This window comes from Camelus bactrianus, chromosome 5, assembly GCF_048773025.1.
Source record: "Camelus bactrianus isolate YW-2024 breed Bactrian camel chromosome 5, ASM4877302v1, whole genome shotgun sequence".
Taxonomy (NCBI): Eukaryota; Metazoa; Chordata; class Mammalia; order Artiodactyla; family Camelidae; genus Camelus; species Camelus bactrianus.
In genome coordinates, this window is record NC_133543.1 from 36,168,235 (window position 1) to 36,190,688 (window position 22,454).

Sequence of the window (22,454 nt, forward strand, 5' to 3'; positions counted from 1 at the left end):
TCACTACACGGGATGTGATTGCTTCTAGGCCCTGTCAATGAACAGAACTAGGAGGGGAAGTCTATATCTGTATGGATATGTATATCTGTATCAATATCTATGTATGAAAACAAACATAGCCATATATATATAAATTTTCTGTATCTAAATTTGAAAATGAGTTCATATTGACACCTCATTTTTTTAACTAATTACCTCAGAGTCCATTCTATTCTTCCCTCTTTCCATAGTTGGAACTCCCATCCCCAACAGTGATGGAACTGGCTGATAAATAAATGTGTAGTGGTTAATGTTTTCTGTCCCTCAAGGATCACTGTCCTTTGTTGTCTAATGTTCAGTATCTTGCATATCATTGTTTCACACAGAGATTGTCCATTTTTTTTTATTATTTCCAGTGGGAGGGTAACTTCAGTCCCATCTTAGCTGGAAGCAGAGATCTACTAATGATTTTTTGATGAGTTTTTTAATGTCTTGTTATGAATACCTTCTGCCTGGGCACATTATATAATGAAGCAAGTTTGGTATTTAATCCCTCAAGCATACCTGCTGAGACCTCCCAGTTTCCTCTGTTAATACTCTCATATTTCATATTCTATGTTAGATTATTTGATCAATGACTTTGTCCCTCACTAGACTGGAAGCTCAATGAGACATGGCGTCAGCCATGTTTTTGTTTTGCTCATCATTTCAGCTTCTAGTAGATGCCTTTTGTTAAATAGATATTTGCTAAAAGAATGAATGTGCTCTGTCAGCAAAACACATTACTATTCTTTGAACACAGAATTCCAGGGAACTTCAGCACGTCCTCAATTTGATTATTCTGTGTATTTTCACAGTGTCAGTTCCAGGACACCTCTACATTTGCTCAATCTACCAGTCATGGAGAATGTTGGTAGATGGGCACTTCTGTATTAGACTTGCAAGACTGTGCCATATGCCTTCCACCAAAGAGGAAGGACTGGCTGCTCGGATCCTGGCAGCTGGGCCCAGGAGCCTGGGACAGTCGAGGATCTCCCACGGTTAGACAGCCAGGCCCTGCACAGAGGGCACTGGGCAGAGATGTATTCCTAGAAACTATACAGTTTTATTGGAGAATCCTGTTTTCTTGTTGGAAGTAAACTGTCACTGGGAGAAAAGGGAAGGAGATAGTTACATCCCATCCATGTGTAATACTAGACATGGACTGTTCATTGTTGACTCTTCAAAAGACTGGCAGAAACATCTATATGTAGATCAAGCAAAGCTAAATTTATTAGCTCTGCTGTAATATGGACAACACCTCCTGGACAGTCTTAATAGAGACTCAAAATCAGAAACTTAGGGAAGGATTTGAGAGAATAAACATATAAATGCACAATGGCTGGACGATATATAACAACAGAACTCTGACCCCCAGTCTCTGCACCAGCTAGCCCAGGTAGCCAAACCACAACGTTTGCAGCAATTGGCCTAAAATGATGAAGACTGATCAACAACTGACAGCTCCCCTAATTTTGCCCCCTTCCCACCAACTCAGAACTAACCAGTGAGAGCCAAATATGCCCCTCAAACCAATCACACAGGATTCCCCGCTTCTAGTTAACCTGCCTCCAGCTTCTCCATGACAACTTCCAATCAGAGCATACCAGAAGTCATCCTTTTTTGAAATAATTATAGAATTTTATCACTTTTCTGCTTGTTTTTAGTCTCTGTCAAACACAAGATTTAATCTCTTGCTATAGCAAACTCTGAATAATGAGCCTCTGTTCTCATCTGAGTTCCCTTCATTTATCTCCATAGGTATTTATGAAGTTTTTAGAGCTGGAGCTGGGATTTCTAGGCAAGTCTTGAAAAGCAGGAGCTGGTTGGAATGGGCAGAGTTCATGACATAATGCCTTTGGAAGGCACAGCGAGGCGAGAATCTGGAAGTACTCACTTGATGAGAAGTTAGCCTTGAAATGCAAGCAGTTTAATAGACACACACTTTTATTTTCCAGGAGCAGGTATTCCCTGGAGCAAAGAGCTAGGCTATTTTTGTTTGGTCCCAGTAATATTTAACACAGGGAGAGGAAAGTATGCCTGGTCCAAGAATTGGCTAACCCAAGGACAGGGAATTATGCTGGTTCCAATCTGTGGAATTGAGGAGGAGAAAAAGTTCATTTTTATGTTCAAGCTTGAGTTTTTTTCTTTTTTAACCACCCTGGACAACATGGTCAGTCACTTGAATAATACCCTCACTAGCATAAGAGACTTCCTTAGCTACCATCCTGTTGTACTAACCCATAAGGTGCTGCACGTGGATTAATCCTATGACGTGTGGTGAAATTGTTTACATCTTTTGTCGCAACAACTGTCTGTTGGCGGTTGCTCTGAGGAACAGTGAACTCGGAAGGGCGCTGAAGCCAAGTGGGGTCTCAGCACATGTCTGCACAGCACATGTCTGCTCTGGGCACAAGTTGACAGTGGAGAGAGTTTAAACTTTATACTTCAGTTTCAAAAATGTTTATCTCTAATGAGCTCTGGCCCACATATCCGACCACCCCCAGGGAACCTTATCTGGATGTTCTACAGCCACGCCGATCTGCATGTGTCCAAAACTGAAATGATAATTGCTCTCCTTCACCAAAGGTTTGCTAATCAAGCCATCAGATTGGCCTCATGATCCTTGTCAGCACAGTGTTCCAGGCAGCCATTATCAGATTAGCACGCGATTCAAGATAAGCCCTCTTTGTGACCTGGCTAAGGAAATTTGTTCTGATTGTGGAATTAAAGGCATCAGCAATGGGGATGAGGGAAGACACTGATGAAATGATGAAAATCTAACCTCTTGAAATTTTATCTCATTTTTTCTTTGCCCTGAGTTCAGAAGCAGGGTTGGAGGCAAAAATTCAACCAGTACTGGATTACCTCAGTGATAGACACTGGGGAAAATGAAGGTAATAAAACTTTTAGACCATTTTAGATTCATGCTTTACAATATCCTATTTAACTTACATAGCCCATCTCTCATGACTTCCTCTCCTTAATCTCCAATATTTTCATGGTCAGATGGTAATTAGAAGACAACTTTATTTATGGGAAGAATTACAGTGTCAATTCTATGTAGGGTGGTATCTGTGTTTATGCAAAAAGTACTCCCTGATAGAAACAGGTATAAAACTGATTGATGTCTTAAAGCAACTGAGGGGTCTCTGCTGGCAGCCAAGATTATTGTTTCCTGATAGAAAAACTGGTGGAGAAAATTGAGTTCTTATAATAAATTCCATAACTGCTTAGCTTTAAATGATTTTTTAAACGTCACTTGACTGTGCGAACTGGTTAGAGTAGAAATATTTTAATGATATTTCCAGAGCTTAATGTCAACCATCAGTGTCCAATAAATGAAAATTACTTTTAGTGATACATCTGGAAATATGATGGTTTTTTGAGCCAAAAATCTCTCAAGATTTGCATAAAATCTGGATTTTTATTTCTACTGTGTGCCTGCTATGTAAACTTCTGGTATTTGTTGTAGGGAAACAGAAGATAAACTAGACACTACTTGGAAGATTGAAAAATGAGTAAAATATCAAGACATGTTAAATTTATTGTTTGCTTGAGAGAAAGAAAGTGAATAATTTATTTAAGGGAAATAATTTTCCTTAAAGAAAGGGCAATATTTTAATAAGTAGAAAGGAGAAGGGAACATATTTTGAAATGGGAGCAGCATCACTGGAATGAAAAATGTAATGTGACAAAGTAGCAATTTTGGAGGAGAAAACACTCATCCGAATGGAAAATTTTGTTACAGTCCTGTAAAATCCCAGCTTTATCTTCATTCTTATCTGTTTATTCATTTAACCAGTATTTACTGAGTAGCCACTCTGTACTGGCAACGTATGAGGCACTGGTGATATTTTGGTAAATAAGAGAGTCACAGTTTCTTCTTTCATGAAGACTGTTGAGTGGAATTTTCATGAATGATCTAAATACAGATCATCCAGACGTTAAATTGCAGGTCCACCATCATGAAAAATCTTAAGTCTTTCTATGTTGCTGCTTCTGTCGTTCCTAACCAGTTCATCCATTTAGTCTTTGAGTCTTTTTTTTTTTTCACTTAGCATAGAGCATTGGGATACATAATGTTGTTTGTATTAACAGTCCATTCCTTTTCATTATTGAGTGGTATTCGATTCTATGGATGTACTACATTTTGTTTATCTAGTCTCCAGTTGAGGCATTTTGGAGTTGTTTCAAGGTTTTAGTGAGTAAATTGGTATAAATATTTGTTTAGAGGTTTTTGTGTGAATATAGACCTTTCATTTCACTTCAGTAAATAATGAGGAGTAGAAAATTGGGCCATATAGATAAGTATATATTGAATTTTATAAAAGTGGTGAGACTATTAGAGTGGCCGTACCATTTTGCATCCCCACAGCAATGAACAAGAGTTCCAGTTGTTCTGCGTCCTCATCAGTACTTGACGTCATCAGTTTTTTTAAACCATTATATTAAGTGTTATCTCATTGTGGTTTTAATCTCATTGTGTATCTCACTGTGGTTTTAATTAGCATTTCATTAATGACTAATGATACTGAGCATCTTCTCACCTGCCATTTGTCATCTGCATATCTTTTTTGGTAAAAATGCCTGTTCAATTTTTTTGTCCATTAATAAATTTGATTGTTTCCTTATGGCTGAGTTTTGAGAGTTCTTTACATATACCAGCTACATGTCCTGTGTCAGATGTATGGTTTGCAGGTATTTCCTCCCAGGCTATGTTTGTCTTTTCATTCTGTCAGCAGTTTTGTTTGCAGAGCAAACATTTTTAACTTTGATAAAGTCCAATTTGTTTATTCTTTTATGGATTGCGCTTTGTATCTTAAAATTGTATATTTATATGTTAAAAGCCAAATTTATAAAAAAAAAGAATAAATTCCTCCTAGCAACAATAGATTATCTACAAATAGTACATTAGCTATGTCTCCTCATGTGACATCAAAAAGAAGAAGAAATTAGATAATTTATGCTGGGAAAACCAGGTTACAGTATGAAAGATGGGACAAGGATTTAATAATATTGATTTTTAAAACACAGAACTAAAGACTTTTAGATTTTGTCCAACTATAGCATGTAAATACGTGAAATAAAATTCTTCATGGGGGCTTTAGATACCCATTCACTTATTCATTCATTCATTCATTCATTTATTTAAAAATTTTTACTGAGCACCTATGATGAGCCAGGCACTGTGTTCTAGATGAGGGCACGCAGATGAATATGATGAAAGACAGAACTTTGCACAAATAAATCAACAGATTATAACGCAATGTGGTAAGATCTATGGTTGGCCCATGTTCAAAGTAAACCATGCTTCTTTTTGCACAGGTAGTGGTTTTGTTGCACTTATCTCAGTTTGCAATTATTTATTTGTGTGACAGGACTTAATGTTTGTCTCTCTCACGGTCTGCTCCAGGAAAACAAATACAACATATATTTTCTTCATAGTGACTGGCACATAATAGGAGCTGGGTTAACAATCATTGAGTAAATAAAGTGCTTGCTCTTGAAGTACAGAGACAAGGAGTTGCTAAATCTGCTTCTGGGATCTCATTAAAAAAGTGACATTTGAAGTGAGTCTGGAAGCAGAGGTAGGAACTTGCTGGTGGGGCTGGGAGTTGGGGTGAGGCTGGGGAGAGAAGCACAGTGTTCCAGCACTGGACAGCCTTAGCCATGGGCATGTGGAGTCACATAGCACCTGTGGGAAGGACATAAAGTCGCAGTGGGGTAGGATCATCCCATGAAGGGAAGTGTCGGTGCAGCAGATAAGGCTGGAATGGAAGGCAGGGATCAAGATGGGAAGGAAAGGCCTCACCAGCCAGGATAGGCTTGAACTTCATAGCAGCGGAGTTGGGGAGACTGAAGGATTGTAAGCTTTTAAGTGACAAGGTCAGTAGAGCAGTTAAGATCATGGCTGAAGCCCTGTTAAGATGATAAGGGTGTGGCCATGGCAGTAGAGATGTTGAGGAGGGACAGACCCTAAAACTGTTTTAGGAGACTGAATTCACAGGACTTGGTGATTCATAAGATGTGAAGGGTAGAGTAGAGGGAGAATTGAATGCTTTAGCTCTTCTGATGCCTGAGGAGCACTGTATATAGGGAGTTAACATATTAAAAAATGTTTTTCCTGATTAATAAGTATTACATGTTCTTTAGAAAATACAGCAAAGTATTGAAAAAAAAAACAAAAAATTATCCATTATCTCAGCACAAAGAGATAATCACTGCCGACATATTGAGTGCCTATCCTTCCATCATTCTTCTGAAATACATTTTTGAAAAGACTTCCTAAGGATTCAGTCTCCACCAGGAGTTCAGAGTCTCTTGAACTGCATTAATATACTGAACTTAATTTTGAACCCAAATATCAAGTTTTGACTATACTATGAACTGAGTCAAAATTTTAAAAGAATCAAGTGAACTAAGTACATAGACGGGAACTTTGGTAGAAAGAATTTCTTCCCTGGAAACTAAATAAGAGGCAACGATGACACTGAGGACATGCCCTCATTAGTACCAGATTCAGAGAGGTGACCTGCCCAGTTACTGAAGGACATTTCCAGGTTCTGTTTGATTAATTCGTGTTCAATTCATTCAATGTGCTGAGCCCTGCAGGAAGGCAGCCCCGCAGTGATCACCTCCCGTGTCCAAATGCTCTAAAGGAGTGCTAATTATTTTTGCCCACTTGAACCTAGAGCTTGTGCACATAAACTAAATAAGACAAAAACTTTCTGAGGCCCAGGAGCTGTTAATCAAAAATACATTATCTGAGACCCTTCCAAATATAGGGAATGGGAGGGAAATTTTAAAAAAGAGTGGAGTGGAGGGGAGGATATTTTTATGTTAAGAGGGAGTAGATCACAGGGAGGAGCAGAGTCAGGAAGATTCAGAGATCTGCCTGACAAGAAGCTCGAAGAATAGAAACACCAAAGAGGAGAGAGAGGGGCCTCAAAGATGGACAAATGTAGCTACTGGGCGGGCCGTCCTCGCAAAGGTAGCCTGCAGGCCAGGTAGCAGGTGGATGATGGTGGGGCAGCTGGTGACAAACTCCCAGCTCCCGGACAGACCCGCAGTCCTTCCTCCAGTCCTTTCTGGGGACCTTCCCTGGTCACTCACCGGTCGCTGCCAGCCCTCATCGGTGCCCAGAGTAGGGGAATAATAGGGCCATGCTCTGCTTCCCGTCTGAGGCTCTGGATTGAAAAGTCCAGGAGAGTCAAACATGATTTATAACAAGGAAGAGAAAAATCAATTCCTCCAGGGAGGTTGGGGGTAGGGGCCTTACAAGGAAATGTATGGCAGAGAGTGGGAGAATTAAGCCCGGGGTTTTTCCCACTGACACTCACAACTGGACACTCACTTTCTCGCGAGGATCTGCCACCACCACCCGCTCCCCGGCTCTCTCCCCCACTCCGTGGTCCGCCCCGCGGTGTGGGTCTTCTACTGCAAATGTCAAGTTGTCTAGGTTTGCCCTGGGTTCAGAGCTCGACTTGCTTTTAAGCTGCGGTACTCAGTTGCAGCGGGTTTCGCACGGCCCTGGGGGTGGCGGGGAGTAAGATTTGTTGGGGCCGTTTTACACTGCCAGGCTTCCTACCACTCAGCTACCGGCCACGGTGAAGCGAGTGGCGCAGGGGGTCGCTCACAGGAAGGGATCAGTGCAACCCGAGCAAACGTTGCTCGTTTTGAACGCTTGCTGCGAACGGGCTTCAAGGACAGGTCTCAGATCCTCCCGGTTCAGTTCGCAGAACTCAGGAGGCTCGCCCAGCCGGCCGGAGTGTGGAGCTCGGTACCCCACCTGCGCGGGACCGTCAGCTCGTGCGGGCGGGAGTTTGCAGACTTGGCTCTCGGGCCCACTCTCCCGGAGTTGGGTCGTGCGCTCCGGGCCAATGAGCGCGCCCCGCGGAGGGCTCGGCTCCCCCCGCGCGCTGATTGGCCCGGCGGCCCGCGAGGCCCCGCGGGCGGGCAGCGGCTGCGGGCAGCGGCGAGTGCCCAGCGCGAGTGGGAGTGGCGCGCGCGGCCCCCGCCGCCCTGTTACTCTCCGCGGCCCTCCCTTCCTCCCTCTCTCCCCCTCCTTCCCTCCCTCGCTCCTTCGCTCCCTCCACGCACTCCTTGGCTCCGGCCGCGCGCTGGCGGGGCGCCGCATTGCACACTCTGGGGGCGCCGCAGTGTTCGTGGGATGGGGCAGCGGACTGCCGCTGGCGGCCGGAATCCGCGTGCAGCCCGGGTGAGTAGAGGCGGGCTTCCCCGGAGAGCACAAAAGGAGACGGGGCTCGTGCCAGCGGCCCGAGCTAATGCGGGGCCTGGGCCAGCCACGGAGTGGGCTGAGTCCCTGGAACTACCTAGTGCTAGGACAGTCCTTCCGCCTACACCCTCCTCGCCCCTGGCCAGCAGAGCTAGGGTCCTGGCCTCTGCATCCCTCTCCGGTGTTGTGCCCCTGAGTGGGCAGCCAGCATTGCGCGTAACCTGGGCAGGTCCACAGGGGCGTGTGTGTGCGTGTGTGTAGCGCTAGCGCGCAGGGGGTGGGATGGAAATGTCAGGAGCAGCCAAGTTCAACGCTGCAGGAATCTTTCCCAGGAGTAATTCAGCACCTTCCCAGGGCCATGCGTGCGTCCGCCAGGAACTCCAGCCGAAGGGAAAACCGAGGCGGTGGAATGGCAGCGCCCCACGTGTTGCTGCGGGGCGTGCGGGGGCTGGGGGTAGAGGGGTGGCGGCCGTGGCGGGGAGTGCCCCAGGTGCAGTGAGCTGGGGCGCCTCCCGCCTTTGCGAGAACGCGCCAAGCCCTCCGACCACCCACTCCGGGGACTCGGCTAGGGGGCAGTTCACTCACGGAGCCAGGGCTTCGCCTGGACTTGACTTGGCGACCTGCTTTTCTCCTCAGTAAAAGCAGCTCCGTTGGTTATATTTGGCTAGTGTATTTTAACCTAAAGCTCTCTATCGGTGGGTCTATCCGACTCGCTCTGACCCCCGTCACAGTCTCACGAGCTCCCCGCCCCCAAACCCCTGCGCTCAGTATGGATCCTGCTCCTCACGGCGCGGTTCAAAACTTGCTGTTTGAGCTTGATTGCATCTGGCGTGGTTGGTCCCTGGCATCTTAAGTGTCACAATCATTTGCCATTTCCTAGGGGACTGCAAGGACTTGTTATAATTTGGGGGTGGAGGGTGTTGAGGAGGGGGCAATTCTTTGGTGGCGAATTTGTTGGCAGAATAGCACTGACGTCCCAGAGCGTTTGACAGAAAGAATGTTAAGGTTCTCCCTCTGGTAATTTACCCAAGGTGTGACCTCCAAAATTCAATTTTCTTTGTGGGAGGCTAGAGAGTTTAGAATCTCCAGGGGGAAGCTTATTTCTTGTTAAATTGACTTACGGTGACACACACTCTGTTCTGCTCTGCTCTGGCCAGCCATTGCAGATGCCTCGATATTATTAGAGCAATTCCCTGAAAGCCATTACATTTTCTTTCAGTGAGAGGAACTCGAAGTAGCTGTTTAGAATTTTGGATCTGCACCTTATTTCTCTGGAAGACATTAAGGGTTACTGTATATGTGCTCACGTGTACTAAGTTTGCAAAAGATATTTGTGCAATCGTCCATGAAATGGCTTAATGCAGGTTTATGTTAAACCTATTTAAATGTAAAACATCTATCTGTTTTCAATTTTAGTTTCCACCTTGGCCAAAGGCACCAGACTGAAACAAGACTTAAAAGAATCTTCCTTGGTTAAAAAATGGTTTTTACAGAACTCTAGTCCTGAGAGCATACAGTAAGCGTTTGGAGCTTGCAAACACACAAAGGCTGTTAAAAATTTGAATTAGTTTTTTGGGTTAAAAATATCAGAAATGCTTCCACACCCGAAAAATGTAGATACGATTTCCTGGGTCTACGTATTGAAGCTGTTGATCGTCTTTATAAAATGAATGTTTATAGCATAAGCTGCGTAAATGAGGTTAATTATAGCAAATAATGCCAAGTAAAAAACCATCCTTTGCATCATGTTGTACAGTTTAGAGGGAACATTGAGATCTATTAATTAAAGAATCTTTGAGGAAGTTATGTATCACCTGCATTTTATAGGTGGAACAACTGAGGCTCTCAGAGATTGAGTGACTTTTCCAAGGTGAATAGCAGAGTTCAAGTTTTTGTTTTGTTTTGTTTTCCAAGTTCTTCCCTCCTTTGCTCCCTCCCTCCCTTCCTTTCTTTGTGCTGGGCTTCCTTCTTTCCTGGTTCTAATTTCTGTACCTGTTTTTACTATTCCACCCCATAGCATCGGGACCATTGTGTACCATTCCCACTCTCTGCTAAGTACCACTTAACTCCCACTAATGTGTGGGCTGATAAATATTTAAGGAGAAAGCTAATAATGGTTTTTAAGGAACTATCATTTTCAAAGCGATATATTATTTTTATTAATGAGTTGTTATAAATACAAATCATCAAAACCCTGAAGAATGATGTCCTTATGGTAGTGCTTCAGGAAAATCAAGTGACTAGTAGTGGCAGAGATGTTTGAGAAATACACGTCTCCCACTCTACAAGCAGAAACTCCTCATGAGTTCAACAGACAGTTACAACAAAGCTCTAATAAATGATTAGTGTTTGAATTTTAAAAAGGACTTAGAAAACAATTTACTTAAATAAACCCAGAACCACTCTGGAAAAAACAAAAAACACTTATCAAAAGTCCTTGGCAGGGAACATATAGCTCAGTGGTAGAGCATAGGTTTAGCATGCATGAAGTCCTGGGTTCAATCCCCAGTACCTCCATTAAGAAAAAAAAAAAAGGCCTAATTACCTCCCCTCTCTGCCCAGAAAAAAAACTAAAAGTGAAAAATAAAAATAAAATAGTTGGACAAAAGTCCTGAAATCCTCATTAACTAGTTTACAAATGCAACAGAAGACACTGATTAAAGAGAGGTTATATTTTCACTTGTATAGCTAGCAATAAGAAGCTTACAGACCTGCCCATCTGATTATTTATTAAAAACCCATCATTTGCAGATCTTTTCTTGGAAAACTATTGCTTACTGTGTTTGTGATATTGTGTAATATTTATTAAGATGAGTAGAATTAATGTTGTTTGCATTAATGTAGCTAGGAATATTTGAAGGGTCAGGTTATTAAATTAGGCCCATGAAGGGTAACAGATCCCAGGCACACTAAAAATGAGATAGCCAGAAATGAATGTGGCAAAATCCTTGCAATGGATCCCCAAAAACAATAATGAAAGGCTCTTTCATATTGTGAAATGAGAATTGTGGAAGTACTTGGCTTCCATCGTACCATACATATACTCAGAGATAAAAAGGGAACACAGTGTAAACGACTTCTTTGCTTCTGCTTTTGCTGAGTGGTATTCCTATACCCAGGCTTTCTCGAGCAATAAACACACTGGAGGTAATAGATCAAAAGATGGCAAGTGCTCAGGATACTCCAGACCTAATCAACAGACTAGATACTAAATCACCAGGATGGCCATCAGCCAGGCGTGTTGAACCCTAGTGTGTAAGTGACAGCTTTCCAGGACATTTGCTGATGGCCTTGGGGGGCTCTTGTCAGGGGAATGGTTTCAGGTAGGACCCTGGAGCCATCAAACCAGATCCATGTCCCTGTGGACAACTGAGAGATCAGAATTCAAAGTGAACACAGATTACAGTAATACAACTTATTTTGGAGAGAATGGGAATAATGTATTAGAGTTTAAGGCAGAAATCTATTTGTGCTAAAATGTTGCAGAAAATGTGATTTTTTTTAAAACTTTCAAAAAGCCTGACTGGATTTCAAATCCCAGTGCCCTCCCTATTCATGACTTTTTCGTTTGGCCAAGAAAGAAGAAATAAAGAGTGGAGATAAATAGATACTTGTCTGAGTGGACAAATAAACTCTCCAGGGGAACTAGTTTGGGCATGGTTTTATTTCAACTTTTATAAATGTTTACGGATGATATGTAGTTCTTATGGGTAAGTGAAAACCATGCTGATAAAGTTGAACCATAGGAATAACTTAAAAGACAACCTAAATGGGAAGAAAAATAATAGAAGATTAAAGTCAAAATGGAAGATTGAAGATAAGTGTACTTGGGAAAAGCAATCCCAAGCACATTTACAGATGTTTTTAAATTCTGTTCCCATCAGCGGTCAACCTAGCTGGATAATATTCTCTCAGCTCTCTTAAAAAAAAAAAGTGTGTCCACCAAGTTAAAGTCAATGTTAAGAAAAAGGAAGTATGTACAATTCTATATTAGTGTAATACCGTTAAAAAATGTGTAGTTGAGTAAGTTTGTATAAATCTTCTCTACTTATCTGTTCATCTATCTCCATAGAAATAAATACATCAATACGTTAATAGTGACTATCTCTGGATTTTATGGGATTGCAGATGTTTTTATTGTCTCCTTTTCTTCAATATTTGCCAAATTTTCTTCAATGAACATATATTGCTCTTATAAGAAAAAGTGTTATGAAAATAAGATACAGTGTTATAACCTCGGATTTCATATAGTCTTACTATAAGAAAGACTCACTTGATTATTGTTTCTATGTCTTCTGAAAAATTTGTGATTAAAAAATTTGCCTTTTTTACCCCCAGAATTCCCTATATAGAAAAGGCAGCATGTTTAAAAATTGTGGGGTTTTTTTGTTTTTTTTTTTTTGGCATTTGGCACTAGGAAAAAGTGTGGCTGAAGATGAACACTCGTGCTTTCCCTAGGTAGTGAGAACTGGGGAATTAAAAGGCATTCCATTTTTGCCATAACTATTGGGATATGAAGAACCAAGTTAATGGAAGCTGGCATCTCTTGTAACAACTCCATAGACAAAGAAAGCTTCCAGGATCTTATCAGGGGTGTGCCCAGTTTCCAGAATCATGGCCCTGAGAGAAGCCCCAAGTATGATGTCCCCATCAGGTAATTTTAGTTTTCTCCCAGTCTACCAATTGGGGGTCATAGTTATAGTTGGTGACTAGTTACCATAACTGGTAACCTGCTTGACATTTTTGCTCTATGAGGTTGCAGATACCGGAAGTCAAATTCTCATGCACACAGTTACAAATAGAGTGAACTTGGATTCTTTTTCATGAAAATAAAAAACTAGAACTAGAACACATCTGTAGATATTTGACAGAAAGTAATAAGCTCAAAGACTATGAAATACCCTTGTCTCTTGTCCGGCGTCTCATCTGCTCATCCTTACTCTCTCTTTTGCCAAGAGGGGATGCAAGGTAAAATTTAAAGTCATTCCAAAAAACATTCAGGTGTATGCATGAATGATTGCAACGTAATGGATTGCTGGGCAAAACAGAAGTATTGGGTGTAAAATCTTCTCTTTTTATAGGCTTTTTAGAAGCCATATGTGTAAGAGGTTCTTAAAGCCAAGATTGTCCTACTCGCTCTGTCATTATTTTTTTGAAATCATGATTGTTACTTGAATTACTAAAATAAGTATCTCTAAGCATTCTAAATGATTAAATAACAATACAGTTAATGTGTTTGAGTGGTAGGATTTTTGGTGCATATTTTCAAAAATATGTTTCTTAATATTCTGTGCTCTAAAAAGCAGGAAAAATAAAGATTGCATTATTCTCGTGCCATTCCATCTCCCTTTTTAGTACCACGTAGTATATAAACTAGCAAATGTACACATTATTTGCTTACATCAAGACATGTAGAAATACTAGTTTCTTTATGCCATTAAAGGAATTTAGATAATATATACACTTACTCGTGCATAGAGTGATAGCATTTATTACTCTTTATTTGTATAGCTTTTCATCTACAGGACTCTACCTGTTTATGAGGGGTTATGTCAATTTTCCATTGGCAGAGAGGCAGTGCAGAGCAAGGTTAGAGGCTTTCGATCTCCCGTGTTCTAATTCCAGCCTCACCATTTGCCAGAACTGTGTGACTCTGGGCGACTTACTGAGTTTCCTCCAGTTTAACTGGTTACCATTAACTAGCCGATTGACCTTTAGCAAGTTTGGCGCCCTGTGTCTGGGCTTCATTTGCTTCAACTATAAAATCAGGGGGTTGCACTAATTAAACTTTAAATTCCCAGATGAGGGGGAGCCAACATATTTTTTTTGACATTTAAAACTACCCAATAATGCTGATCTAATAAAATGGTTTTGAGCAACTGAAAGTCGGCAGAATGTTGATATTGAGAACAAGCTAAGTTAAAAAGACAAAGGTCTTGGCTTCTAAGAGCATGAGATCTATAATAAAAAATTTAAAACATCTAGCATATCTCCCTGGAATTTGTTCTTTTCTTTCTATGTAGATCTTCACTGTTCTTTGACTTGATTATCCATGCAGAATACATTTAATTCCTTTCAAGTGTTCTAAAAATATTAACTCTTAAAAATACTGACTTTAACAGAAGCAATATTCTGCATTTATGTAGGGTCTTTCCATACAGGATCAAAAGAATGGTATTAGAAGTACATGGGGTTTTTTTATGTGTAACTTCATAGAAGAATTTTCGTTTATGGAATCCTTTTAATTCATATTCCTAGTCATCCAACCGAGTGAATTCTCAGAAACTTTTGTAGCAATTCTGACTTGTTCTTGGTCAGACATGTCCTTGGTCAGGAGTGTCTTTTCATCCATTATTTCCCAATTGAGAAGTCTTTTTAATCCTTCAAGGCCTAGTTCAAATGCAGTCTCCTCAAAGAAGCCTTTTTTCCTGATTCCCCCATCAGTGTAAATTTTATTTTTTTACATATACCTGTGTTTTGCACTGACATGGCTTTTTACATTCTAGCTTATTATTACATCATGTCTTCTTTCTCTTGAATGCTAGCATGAGCATATTATCTTGCACAGAGGAAGCCTTCAATGACTGTGTTGAATAGATTGACCGCTTTTGTAGAGAAGAAGCTATAAAGACTGGCTGGGGGGTGAGGATGGGGAGAGTGAGGATGAGGGTGGGGGGAGGGGGCGAAGGATCACAGAAGACTGATTGAGATGGAAGGGAGAGATTTTGTAGTTTATGACAACCTCCATTTAATCTTAGTCTCTGGATGTCCATCAAGAACACACAAATGCCCTAAGCTGTGACTGTTCTCCTCAGAGACACTTCCTTGCTTTTGTTTCTTGGGAATACCTTCTAGATATTGAGGGTCTTTCTGGAACAGACTCTAAGCCATCACTCACCATAACCTAGGACTTGGGCAAGTGAAATATGCCATCTTCACCCGTGGAAATAGAAAGCTGGCTGTTCCACTCTTTCATACTAAGCTGTACTATGCTTTTTAAAAGTGTATAGATAATTTCTATTACATGAAAAGAACAGAAAAGTTCAAGGAAGAAAATAATCATTTCTTTTCCCCTCACCCAGATTTAAGTATTCATATGTAATTTCTTACTACTTTAATAGCATTCTTCGTCTCTCAGTTCCATGGTGGCCCCTAGCTACGTGTATATAGCACGTGTTCAGCGTGTTTGATCCTTATCCCAATAGAATAAAATAGAAGACAGTACATCATAAACATATACAAAGTCCTTCTTTGCTATTGAAAACTGTTTCATGAACCACCTCATAGAAGAGCATAATATACATAGTTAGGGCTCTTGCTTTTTAAACGGAGAACTAGACAAGGCTAGATCTGTTTAATCTCTAATAGCCAGTGTTCTTCCTGTTCCATTGTTGGAGATTGGAATCACAGCCAGCTGACTTAAAATGTTGTTTTAAGGATCACCAGGTGAAATGTGCTGGATCAGCATCAGCTCCACCCAGTTCTGAGAAACAACTCAGGGTTCATCTCCTCCTGTTGTCAGTATTGTTATTCTTTGGTATAGCCAAACCAGGCAAGTAAAAATCAACAGATTGCAAAAGGTGTTTTTTCCATCAGAGTGATTCAGAGACTCCACTTCCTAAATGAACGGCAATACGTATCATATAATAAAATAGCATTTTCTGGTTGATTTCTACATATGCTTTTTTAAAAATTGAAATGTAGTTAATTTACAATGTGTTAGATTCTGGTGTACAGCAAAGTGATTCAATGATACATATATGTTCTTTTTCATTATAGGTTATTACAAGTTATTGAATATAGTTCCCTGTGCTATATAGCAGGACCTTACTATATATAGTAGTGTGTATCTGCTAACCCCAGTGTCCTAATTCATCTCTCCCTTCCCATTCTTCTTTGGTAACCGTAAGTTTGTTTCCTATGTCTGTAGTCTGTTTCTGTTTTGTAAATAAGCCCATTTGTATCATATTTTAGATTCTATATATAAGTGATATCATATGATATTTATCTTTCTCTGTCTGATTTACTTCACTTAGAATGATAATCTCTAGGTCCATCCATGTACCCATAGATGGTGTTATTTCATTCTTTTTTACAGCCGAGTAGTATTTGACTGTATATACATACCACATCTTCTTTATCCAGTCATCTGTTGATGGACATTTAGGTTGCTTCTATATCTTGGCTATTGTAAATAGTGCTATTATGAACACTGGGGTTGGAATAGCATTTTAAGGAGAGGAGCTGTTTGGAATGGTACTTTCTTCTCAGCTTGGGACCTATGTAGGAAAAACCTTTACTAGAAGGGGTAATTTTCAGCTAGGCCAAGCGAATTTAAGAAACTGAAACTTGAATGCTGTAGCACCTAGAAGACATTGCGGGCAAGCAGGTAAACTCGTTTCCCATAGCTTCTGGGCAGTTCTGACGTTGCACGAGGGTTTCAGATCTCTCCTGGAACAGGGTACTGAGTAAGGTTGAACATGGAAAATGGAAAGAAGAAAAAGAGTACAGACAAGAAGGCGCTAGAGGATTTGCAAGAAGGAAAGGATCATCTATTTTGTAGCCACTTTAAGAAAACTTTCCAGTCCTGATTCCCATCTTATCTGGGGGAATCCCTAAAATAAAGAGAAATAAATTTAAGGAGAGCCACAAAGCCCTACCTGCCTTAAGTTATGTGCCGTGTTCCTGCCTCAGCCTCCATTAGGGCCGTGCCAGTGGTAAGGCACTTTCTCAACTGTAGAGTCTAAGAGATCTTCATCAAAGGGCTTCCCTGAGGGGAAGCACACACTGGGCAATGAGTGAACCCAAGCTGGTTAACAGCTGTATATTGGTCAAGTAGGAGGTAAAAGTTGAGGGAATCCAAGAATCCAAGGGGATTGAGACAGAAACACAGAAGAGGCAACAAGTTTGTGGTGAGGTATGGGTGGAAATGGAAGGTGTAGGGATCTTTGCTTATGCCCCACTTTTATCTAAACTCTGATCAGGCTATTTGCTGAATTATCAACCACCAATTAACTGCCAGCTTTTGGCCAAGCCAGGTAACTTCTTTGAACTTCCGTTTCCTCAGTTGTAAAATGGGTGTACGAGATCAGTCCCTTTAGAGTGGGATCTGCAGAAAGACACTGGATCCAAGGGATGTGGAGGGAGAAAGAAAGCACGATGGTCCAAAATGTTTGGGAAACACTGGGTTAAATGCTTTTCAACTGTAAGACTTCTCAGAATTTTTAGTAAGTGAACGATCACTCTGAATATCTGAAAGAGGAAGTGTACTCTTCAGTGAATCCCCAACCTTTTAAACAACTAAACCTATTTTGAATGTACATCTTGAGGGGCAGTGTTCTGTGCAGCACTGAATATTGGACTAGCTGTTGTCTGAGGTCCTTCCGAGTTTTAAATTCCGTGAATCTACAGTTAGATAGTTCATCTCTCTTCCTGTTTCTTTTTGAGCTAGCCTCTTGCCTCTCACCTGGGAGAGTTTTTGTGTTGTACATAAACCTTTTGACCAAAAATGTACTGTTAGAAAATCCCTGCATCTACTTTAAGAGCACGTTGAGATGGCGCAAACCTGCAGGGTGTGCACTTTGCCCGTAACTTTTGTATTTTAGACTGCAGAAGTCACAGGCAGTCAAAACACAAATAATGAATTCCCCAAACACACACATACACACGCACAGTCCCTCATAAAAACACTGAAAACATTTATTAATAGAGAGGGGATAATATTTTAGAAAGAAGTAATTTATAAAAGGCCCAGATTTTATTCTGATAGAGGCACTTCTGGGCAAAGCAATGCAGTTAATCACAGCGCTGTAACGTGAAGATGAAAAGATGAATACGGACTGTGTACAGAATGTGCACTGTTCATCCCTTCAGCTTCGGGATTCCAGAAGATGTTTACCACATCTCACCCCACCAACACCAATCTTGGATTTTCTGTTTGGCTCCTGCCAGATTCACCCTTTGCCGATGAGGAGCTGGTAAAAGTGGGGATGTTTGGAGGGGGGAATAGAGGCAGGAGTCCAGGGCACAGCGTGGCTCCATCTAGATTGTACCACTGCTGAAATAGCTCCACTTTCAGAGGTGGTGGAGAGCAGGGGAAAACACGGTGGTTGTGTGTCATCTCTGTGTTAGAGAATAAGGACTCACAACGGCTAGTTTTCATATGGTCATTGCTGCACTTCGTGAATTCTCTGAAATTAGAATAATCTAAATTTCTGTGGGTAACCTACAGGTAATCTACAGCAGACGGTTTACAGTGGGCTATGAGTTTAAATTTCTTTATATGTTTTTATACTTGATCTTAGCCAAAATGCTGAGAAGCCTTTTTTAAAGAAATAATTTATTAGTTAACATTAGTATACAAAAGCCAAAATAGGATAATAATTTCCCCTTTATATAAATTTACATGTTGCAGTATGTCTCAAGTTTGGTTGTCTTTGCTCTACCTTTATTTACAATTTTTAAGAATCATTGTCAGATATTCTGTTATTTGAATTCAAGCTTATCTCTGATGAAACATCAATATTCCTATTTAATTTTTCTGGTCTTGTTAAAAAGTTGGAATTAGTTGTACATGTTTAATATTAAAAAAAAATTTTTAATGGAGGCACCGGGGATTAAACCCAGGACCTGGTGCATGCTAAGCATGCCCTTTACCACTGAGCTACACCCACCCTCCCTAGTTATATTTTTAAACTCTAAGTTGAATTTTGAAATTTGGTGAACAATTTATATCTGTTTTTTTCCCAAGTGATAAAAAACATATAATGATATGGGCTTGATTCGGAGGACTCGTGTTTCCTCACCTCCTTGTCCTGGTGAAGATTCTAAGCTGTGCCGTGCCCTGGTCTTTGAATTTGGCTTTCTCATTTATAGAGGCCACCTTTTCTATTCCCTTAAACATATGAATGGTGTTTTTAGTTCATCGCACATTGCAAGCCCTGGCCCAGAGTAGATGCTCTGTAGGTATCTGAAGAGCAGACACTCTCCCTACTCCATCAGTGTTTGCTGAATAAATGAACAGATGAGTTAACGAGCAGTGCTTCCTGTCTGCCAGTAATGTAACCATTGCCTGGCATACGAGGCTGGTTTTCTTAACAATTAAAAGTAAATTTTTTATAACCCCCCCACATGATGCTAGTTAGTGTTTAATGTTCATTTCCCTGTTTCTAAAGGTAAACAGATAAAAGAACTCTACTTAGAAATTTTTGTACACGTTTCAGAGAACAAAACAGATGTATCCATCAGTTGATTCTGTACTGCAGCAGCTCAATGAGCTTTGGAAGAGACTGAGTCTTCTCACATAGGAATGAGGTGCTCTCTATGGGATGGGGCCTAAGTGCCTTAAAACCACTAGGTAGGATTTGTTTTGGCATGTTTGGAGTGCTCAGTCACTTTATGGATGCTGGATTTTCAGAGAGTTTTCTGCATAAACTTCAAGTCATCTTGTGTGAAAAAAAAATCACCTTTGCATTTGGTCTGTACTTGATTGTTGATGTCTTATAGGCTGTGCTCTGGATGTGTAGAAAGATTGAGTCTTCCCCGCCATTTCTCAGACTTCTTGACTATTAAGTCTCCCTTATTAAAAACTAGTTGTTTGAAAAAGGAAACAACACACAGATCTAGAGAACAAACTAGTGGTTGCCAGTTGGGAGAGGGAAGAGGGGAGGGGCAAGACAGGGGTAAGGAATTAAGAGGTACAAACTATTATGTATCAATAAATAAGCTACAGGGTTATATTGTTCAACACAGGGAATATAGCCAATATTTTATAATAACTATAAACAGTATAACCTTTAAAAATTATGAATCACTGTGTTGTACACCTGTAACATATAATATTGTACATCAACTATATCTCAATTCAAAAGACCAGTTGTTTGGAAGGTAACAGGGTATACACCTTTCTCTTTTCAAATAGGGGAGAGGAAAGTCTCCTCTTTTCTCCGCTGCATTCAAACAGTATCCATAATTCCCTAACAATTTGTCTAGGACATTATCAATGTCATTGCTTGGCAAAGTGGAGTTGATTTATTAAAAGTATCTATTTATTTTAATAATCAAGCAGAAGAACTTAAATGACTTTGTTTGGGGACTTGGCATTGAAACTGACTGTATTTGCTGTAATTTACCCAACAAATGACAGTATTAAGGTTTCCTTTCCCATCTTTTTTGGGCAGGTGTTTATGTCATTTTTTTGGCAGCACTTAAGACACTGTCTCTTACTGGTGATCTTGAGAATTGTTCATACTTGAATAGATGATGAACTTAAGTTTAAATAGCTTTGAAATCTTCAAAAAATAGTTACATCTTTTAATGTTGCATCAACACTGTCAACATTTAACATGTCCAAAATCTTTAATGACCAAATGTTTCACACTTGCCAATGCAAACATGGCAATAATCAGGCAAAAGTACTTTCTTCTGGGACCTATCCAAAGATATAAAAAGGAAGGGGAAGACATGGCAGCTGTCCTTGTGAAACTTAGAATGGCTTCTCTTTCTGTCTCTCTATAAATGTAGGAGAACCAACTCATGCCAATCACAGTGCAAGGTGGAAAACACAATAATGAATGAAATAAGCAGAAATCTCTGGGGGTAAATCAGTAAGTGAGACTCACAGAAATCCCTGTCCTCAAAGAGCTTCCATTCTAGAGGGGAGGAGGTAGAAAATAAGACACAAATAAGACCATATGCAGCATGCCAGCGGATGATAAGTGCCGTGGAGAAACTAAAGTGGAGAAGAGGGAGAGGGAATGTCAGAGGTGAGTGGGAGGCAGGTGGTGACTTTAACATGGTGGTCATGGAGACCCCACGGTGAGGGTGTCACATGAGCCCTTGGACCAGGTAAGGGAGAGAGCCTTGGGGACCTCCAGGCAGAAAGGTGCTCTGGTGGCATCTTGAATTTGCTTGCTCTCCAAACAGCAAGAAGTAAAAGTCAAAGACAGAAGGGGGCAGCCCTTCCATCAAGCAGAACCTTGGAGGTTACTTCAAAGACATTTCCTCTTTCTTTCTTTCTTTCTTTCTTTCTTTCTTTCTTTCTTTCTTTCTTTCTTTCTTTCTTTCTTCCTTCCTTCCTTCCTTCCTTCCTTCCTTCCTTCCTTCCTTCCTTCCTTTCTTTTTTTCTTTCTTCCTTCCTTCCTTCCTTCCTTTTCTTTCTTTCAATTGAGTTGGGGAGCCACTGGAAGAATTTGTACCAAGGAATGACCTGATTAAATGTACAACTTAAAAGACGACTGGCTACTATAAGAATAAATAATAGGAGGGAGGGGACAAGGCTGAAGGAGGCTGTTGCAATAATCCAGCTGATGTTGGCTTAGATCCAGGTGGTTGCAGTGGAGGTGGTGAAAAAGAGCCTTTTTTTTTTGTCTATTTGAAAGGAGTGGAGGAGATAGGATTTACTGAAGGGTAGGATGTGGGGAATGAGTGAGAAAGCGGAGTGAAAGATGGTTCCAAGGTTTGGGGCTGGATGACTGAACGTGTGGGATTATCATGTAGTGATGTGGGGAAGCTGAGGAGGAGTGGATTTGGAAGAGGATCGACTTCGGACACCTGACTTTCGAGATGCCTATTAGGCATCCAGACATAAGGGATAGGGGCTCAGTGGCTGGGGAGAGGGGAGAGGTCTGGGCTGAAGATATAATTTGGAGAATGTCACTGTCTCTGTAAAAGCCGTGAGACAGGAGGAGATTCATAAGCCCGAGGAGATCAGATGGGCCTGTCAGAGCAGAGTAAGGACAAGTAAATGGCAGTTGTAAGGTCCTTTACTTATTTATTTTTTTTGGTTATAGCTGCCGAGAGAAGTTAGGAGAGTGAAGGCCAGAGAGATAAAGCAGCTTTCATGGGAAGTGTGAGAGTGGAACTGGTCCCTGCAGATGGATAATATTTGGGGAGGTGGAAGTAATGAGGGGTGGGCATTTAGTTGAAAGGTTCGAGAATTAAACACACCACAGCCCTTAGTACAAAGATCCCAGTAGAATTTACTCACTTGTGGAAGGGGTAGGACTTTCAGTCCCTGTTCCATCTATTTCCCAGGATCGAGACATGAAAATGGTTAAGAGCCTCGAGTCCCATTAAAAATCTCAAAAATTTCCCGACCCTTTAGCTGCAGCTTCTCCCCTTCATCCTCGCAGCTGGTGCCACCTTATATTTTGTAGTAACTCGAAACTGACATGTGGGGAATTTTAAGTACATATGT

General features: G+C 40.9%; 1 protein-coding gene across 3 annotated transcripts in view; it reads left to right on the top strand.

Moving 5' to 3' along the window:
* The first annotated feature begins 7,943 nt into the window (after positions 1–7,943).
* LYPD6 (LY6/PLAUR domain containing 6) overlaps positions 7,944–22,454 on the top strand; it is a 114,262-nt gene continuing 99,751 nt past the window's right edge. Inside the window, exon 1 of one of the 3 annotated variants that reach the window (XM_074363628.1) lies at positions 7,944–8,239. The gene's annotated coding sequence lies outside the window, so the exon portion shown is untranslated. The remainder of the gene's footprint in view (positions 8,240–22,454) is intronic. The other 2 variants (XM_074363626.1, XM_074363627.1) reach the window with 2 other exon arrangements.